Source organism: Mesoplodon mirus, assembly GCF_964341445.2.
Source record: "Mesoplodon mirus genome assembly, chromosome: 13".
In the NCBI taxonomy this organism is placed as follows: Eukaryota; Metazoa; Chordata; class Mammalia; order Artiodactyla; family Ziphiidae; genus Mesoplodon; species Mesoplodon mirus.
In genome coordinates, this window is record NC_138989.1 from 23,892,474 (window position 1) to 23,899,514 (window position 7,041).

The following is a 7,041-nucleotide window of genomic DNA, read 5'->3' on the forward strand; positions in this document are numbered from 1 at the left end:
GAGAAGAATTTTATATGTTTAGGTTTATCCTGTCTTGCCATTAGATATGAATTTTATTTCACAAACCTAACAGGTCCTCGAGCCATGTTAGCAGACTGGCTCACTACAAACACCTCCCAGTTCCTCTCCCAAGACTTCTCTTGCTGCCCCCACCCCCAGGCTTCCCCTGCACATCGAGGGCCCCAGGGCATGCTCTCGCCCCAGCTCCCACCCCCTCACCCTGCCTTGGAGGAAGCTGGGTCTGTGCTGGGCATCCTGCCATTGTGGATTCAGAACAAAGCTTCTGCCTTGTCTCAGCCCCAGCTGCCAGGGGGCCCCTCCCACCCTCCCCAGGGGGGCCTTGAATTGTCATTCCAGGGGGCCAGGGTAAACAAGGACTCTTGCTCCCAAATCAGCTCAGGGATGCCAGGGACTCCACCATCACACTGTTCCTGCTCAGTTGTAAATACTTCTGAGAAATAACACAAAATACAGTGGAGAGACATGGAAGGTTTTGAGCAGGCAAGGACTGTGATGGAACAACAAATGTTTTTTGATAATGGCCCTTCAGTTTGGTCTGGATCCTACGTGGAGGAGAAATTGAAGGGGCTTGGGACAGGAGGCAGGGAGACAAGGGAAGAACTATTGTGGTCCATTGAGCAGATGATGACAGTGGGGCCCGTGTCTGGGGCGTGGTGCAGAGTAGCATCACTTGTACTGATTTGGGGTAACAAGTTATCCCCAAACATTATGGCTTAGAGCAATAAATATAAATTTATCTCAGTTTCTGCGGATCGGGCATTTGGGAGTGGTTGAGTGGAATAGTTCTGACTCAGGGTCTCTCATGAGGTGGCAGTCAAATGTCAGCCAGGGCTGCAGTCATATAGAGGCTTAACTGTGGCTGGCAGGTCCACTTCTAAGATGAGTCATTCACATGGCTGTCGGCAGGAGACCTCAGTTCCTTGCCATGTGGGCCCTTCCACAGGGCTCCTTGAGTGTACTCATGGCATGGTAGTTGGTTTCCACCAGAGTGAGTGATTCAGGAGAGCAAGAAGCCACAATGTCCTTTTTGATCCAATTTCAAAAGTCACACTCATTTCTCTAATATCTTCATTTATTAATTCAAATTATTGTCATTCCTCTGATGTCTTATTGGTTACAAGTCAACCCTATTCAGTATGGGCCCTCCCACCTTGACTACATAAGGGCATGCACCAGGAGGAGGGGATCATTGAGGTCAGTTGAGATCATTGAGGTCACCTCTGAGGCTGGCTACCACATCAGCTTGTTGAGTGAGTGAGTGAGGACACAGCCTGGGGCCACGCGGAATGAGTCTGGGAGCTTCCTGCTCCAGGCGGGGTCTCGTCAGCTACACTTCTGAATCCTTCCTGGCACAGTACTATACAATCCTGGCCCACAGCAGGCACTTGGCAAATGCTTGTCTCTGTGACGGCTGGAGGCTTCTTCCTCTGGTCTCCACTGCACACAAGGAGAAGGCCTGGGCTCCTGGGTCTGGTAGGTAAAGCTCTGGTTCTCTGATGTTTCCAAGCCCACTCCCCGTGACCTCTCCAGCTATATGAGGCCAGCCCTGCCCCCTGTGCCTGATGGAGCCTTCCAGTACCTAGGCCTCCTTCTGCCCCCTCCTGACTGCCACAACCCTCACGTGCCCCCTCTCTCCTTCTCCAAACACTGCCAGCATCCCAGTGGGTAGATTCTGGCTCAGCAGTACCTGCTGCCTGGGCTGGGCACTTCTCTTTATATGTTTAAACTTTCTTTGGTGGAAGAACCCTTGTCCATGCTTCTTATGCTGGAGCCCGATATCAAATAAGCCAAAGCAGAGTTGCCCTAGATGAACCAGGAACCCCGCACACCTCTGCCAAGTTTCCCAGGTGAACACCACAGATCTTGTTCAACCCTTATACACATAGAAAACTGAAGCCCAAAGAGATGGCCTTAGTCCACTGGGCTGCTATAACAAAATGCCATAGACTGGGTGGCTTATAAACCATAGAAATTTATTGCTCACAGTTCTGGAGGCTGGAAGTCTGAGATCAGGGTGCCAGCATGGTCGGGTGAGGGCCCTCTTCTGGGTCACAGGCTTCATTTATAAGGGCACTAATCCCATTCTTGAGGGCTCCACTCTCATGACCTCATCACCTAATTACCTCCCAAAGGCCCCACCTCCCAATACTATCACCTTGGGCATTAGGTCTCAACATATGAATTTTAGGGAGACACCAATGTTCGGACCATAGCAGCGATCTTGCACAAAGAGGGAGCAGCAGGGCGAGGTCTTCATCTCCTAATTCTTGGGATTCTGCCGTTCCTTGCTCCCCACTCTGTTGTGAAGAACAGAGCCAGAGTGTGAGGTTATAGGGGTGTGCGGGGTTCCGGCCCAGGTTCACAGGGGGTGTCTGCCGGATATTCCCCAGCTCAGTCAGCAAAACATTTTTTTCTTCAGGGGAAAGGCATTATAGATATTTTGCCAAGGGAAGTCTAGAAAGATCTGTGGTAAGAGGCTTTTATCTGTGTTTAAAGCTTTCTGCTTTTGAGTGTCTCTTGGCACCTCTGAGAGGGGGAGTAGGATGGTGTATTAGGCCAGGTCCTCTGAGAAGCAAGCACCAAGATGGGATTAAAAGTGCAAGGATTTTATGAGGGAAACATTTGTGAGAGAAAATGGGAAGGGGCTGGGAAGGCTAGGAGAGCCCATCACACTGTGATGCAAGTGGAGGAGAGAGGGAAGGAAGTTTGGCGGGAAACGTTCCTGACCACACAGCTGACAGCAAGGAAGCCAATCAGAAGAGTCCATGTCTCCCAGGACCGGGCCTGCCTTAGTATCCCTGCTATACTGGGGAATTGGCTAGAAGGAGCCTGAGGGAAGTCTAGTCTCAGCATAAACATGGAGATGGATTTCAGAGTGTCACGGCGGGGCCCTTGTTCAGTATTGCATCCTGTAATCAGAGGCCTGTGGGACACGTTCTTATGGCCACCCCAGATGGTATGGTGACTCCCATTTTACAGGCAGAATTCCAGAAAAATTCCAGGGTCTGCCTGAAGTCACAAAGCAGAATGAGAATCCTCACCTCTCGACTCTCATCCCGAGCTCCTTCCTGTGTGACATAAGTCCACAGTCCAGAGGTGGTTGATGGATTCTTAGTGCATCTGGACTTAGCATCCCAGTAGGTAAGCAGGGCTGTGTGCTTCAGGGTCAAGAGCTACCTGTCCCTAGATTTGTAATGAGATCACCACCTCAACAGAGGTTGTTCAGGAAAATCCTCAGGGCCACCGTTTATCTGGCAGGGTATTATGAACTTCACAGAAATGTCTCACACCAAATTTAATTGACTTTAATTCATCATAAAGAAAGAAAGTGATTCTGTACTTTTGGAGTAGGAAAGTTAAAAGTTCATGAAATCAGAGGCTTGGAATCTTTGCTCCAAGCCAGGCTGCTGGGCTGTGAGGGACATTTCATTCTCCCCTCTTACAGGATTGCGTTAAAACTCCAACATGACAGGAATTCTAATGGTCAGGACTCTACGCTTCCACTGCAGGGGGGCACAGGTTTGATCCCTGGTCCGGGAACTAAGATCCAGCCTCTCTACTCTGAATCCAGAGGAACAGAGTAGACTGTTTGCAAAAAAGGACTTGGACCCTCTCAAGAGCTCTCAACCTCAGCTTCTTCCACTTGGGATGTGAAATGCTGGTCCTGCCGTATCCAAATCTGAATATTGAAAGAATAATTTAAAAAGGAGGATCCAAAATTGTATTTTCTCAACTATGAACAAAAAAAAAATGCATAGAAAGAAGGAAATATACAATACCTAAGTGTTGACTTGGTTACTGCTTGAGGATAGTATTGTAGATAGACCGTATTTATTTTCCTTTTCCCACAAATGAGTATGTAGTTTTAAAAATACATTTCTTAGGGTGCCAGTTCTGACTAAGATAGAGTAAACATAGTCTGTCCTTCACACTGAATGCAAATAAAAACCCTGGGCAGAATGCAGGAAGCAGCTCTCTGAGGACTCTTAAAAAGAAATGGTAGCATGTGGACTGGGAAAGGGAACCAGAACTTGGAGTATAAACAATCTGGTGGTGAGTCTCCTGTTTTGCTTTTTGCTCCTGTATCTGCTGGCCTGGTCTCAGAGGCAGCGTGAATCCTGGAACTGTGCAGTGGACGTGGAAAGAAAGAATTCCAAGAGCAGCCCTGTCTTTCTGGTCTAAGGAGTAGGAAGGAAGCCCTCTTCAGGACAGAAAGAGTGAGGGAAATCTCTTTTTTTGTTGTTCTTTTCTCATATAGTCCTGTCCCTGGGCAAGCCTCATATTGAAGTTGAAACTGGGCAGCAGAAGTAGCAGTAGCAGTGGAAGCCAGGAAAGCACCTAAAACTCGGAGGGGGATCCTTTTGTCTGACCAAAAGAACTGTGGCTTGAAAGGTGTGTGTGCTGGGGAGGAATCCCCTTGCTTTTTTCTCTCTGTTCATCCTGTCACCTGGTCCCAGAGCAGAACCGGTCACAGAATGTATGCAGGAGAGCAGGGAGACTAAAAGCCCTGATTTCTTGCTGGAGGACCAGGGAAAGGGTGGTCTTGAAAACTGGGGAGTGTGGGAGAAACTGTGGAGAGGAGGAAGCTTGAGAAACGGATCCCATAGGCCCACATGTATGGATCTGACCCTAAACAGTATTCTAATGACTTTGAGAACGAAACTACTATGCAGACCACCCAGATTTCAGACTGGGACCTGGGTGGCACAAGCTTAGGGCAGATTTGACTTACCTTGCAAAAGTTTTGAAAACTGATAATTGAACTATGGCCCTGTTAAAAAAAACAAAATTCAACTGTGTAAATTTTAAAAATCTTATTGGCTTTATTCAGTGATTCATGAATTGAGAAGTAGCCAATCTAGCAAACAGAAAGAGCTCTGAGGAGCTGTACAAAATGAAAGACTTTTAAGGCAAAAGGGAGCAGAAACAAGGAAGTTATTCTAGGCAGAAAATAGCATTGGTTATTGCAAGGTTACTTTCCTTTAGGGGATGGCAGGGGTCTATCAGGCAGATTACCTAACTAGTGCTGATCAGGTGATTCCTGTTTGACTGGTTTAATATTCCATTTCTGGGATAGCTGAAACTGTAGTTAAGTCTCAGTTTGGTGATGTGGGGCTTAGCGTAAGTGACTCCATTTGGGGCCTGTTGTCTTGTTTTTAACAGACCACAAGAGGCAGACCAGAACTGATCCTAAATGGATCAAATGCCTCCTAAAACAAAGACTCAACATTTTCCATAGGATTTAACCAAGACCTAGAGTCTCACAATATAATATTCAAAATGCCCAGGATACAATCCAAAATTACTCTGCATACAAAGAACCAAGAAAGTCTAAACACTGAGATGACCCAAATGTTGGACTTACCAGAAAAAGACCTTAGAAATGAAAAGATAGAAAGTCTCAACAGAGAAATAGAAGATATAGAAAATAACCAAATTAAAAATTTTAAACTAAGAAAATACATTAATCAAAATTTGAAAATATATTGGATGGCCTTAGTAGCAGAATGGCAGAGGAAATTCAGCGAACTTGAAGTCAGATCCGTAGAAATTATCTGTAGTAAGCAGAACGTCCACCTCTGCCAAATGCCCTGTTCCCTGGAACATGTGAACGTTACTTTACATGATAAAAGAGAGTTTGCAGATGTAACTGAGGTTATGGACTTTAAAATCCGGACTATCTAGATTATTGGGTGGGCCTAGTCTAATCACATGAATCCTTAAAAGCAGAGATTTTTCTTTGGCTGGATTCGGAGGTGCAGCAGAAGGAAAAGTCAGAGGTATTCAAAGTTTGAGAGGGACTCAACCCACTTTTTTTGGAGGGGCCACATGGAAAGCATTAAAAGGAATGTGGGCAGCTTCTAGGAGAACAGAGCAGCCCCCAGCTGATAGTTAGTAAGGAAGTGAGGTCTTTTTTAACTACAAGGAACTGAATTCAGTCAACAATCTCAATAAGCTTGGAAGCAGAATCTTCCCCAGAGCCTCCAGTAAAAAACACACATGATTCCAGCCTTAGGAAACGCCTTGATTTTGACCTTGTGAGACCCTAAGCAAGACTCAGTCAAGCCCAGCCAGACTTCTGACCTATAGAAATTGTGAAGTAATAAATAGGTGCTGTTTTAAGCCACTAAGTTTGTGGTAATTTGTCATAGCAGCAAGAGAAAACTAATACATTTCCCAATATGAATAGCAGTGAGAAGTAGTAAGATATTAATTTAAGTGGATTATGAAAAGTTATATGTATATTATAATCTCTAGTGCAACCTCTAAAACAAAACTATACAAAATTAAAGTGGAATACTTAAAAATATTAATAATTCAAAAGAAGGCAGGAAAAGGGAAATAAAGGAATGAAAAACAGAAAGGACAAATAGAAAACAATAAAATAGTAGACTTAAATCCAAATATCAATATTTTGGGCATAAACACACCAATTAAGAGACAAATTGGATGTATTAAAAGAGACCCAACTGGGCCTCCCTGGTGGCGCAGTGGTTGAGAGTCCGCCTGCCGATGCAGGGGATACGGGTTCGTGCCCCGGTCTGGGAGGATCCCATATGCCGCGGAGCGGCTGGGCCCGTGAGCCATGGCCGCTGAGCCTGTGCGTCCGGAGCCTGTGCTCCGCAACGGGAGAGGCCACAGCAGTGAGAGGCCCGCGTACAGCAAAAAAAAAACAAAAAAAAAAACCCAACTACATGCTGTCTACAGGAAACACACTTTAGGTTAAAAATAAATGGATATAAAAAGATGTATCATGCAAACACTACTTAAAACAAAGCTGGAGTGGTTATATTAATGTCAGACAAAATAGACTTCAAAAAATTAAGAAGGATAAAGAGACAGTGCATAAAATCTATTGACCCATAAAAGGGTCAATTCACCATGAAGACATAAAAATCCTAGGTATGTATGCACCTAAAAACAAAGCTTCAAAATACATGAAACAAAAATTAATAGAATTGAAAGGAGATGTACACAAATCCACAATTTTTGTTGGATACTTCAACATTCCTCTCTTAG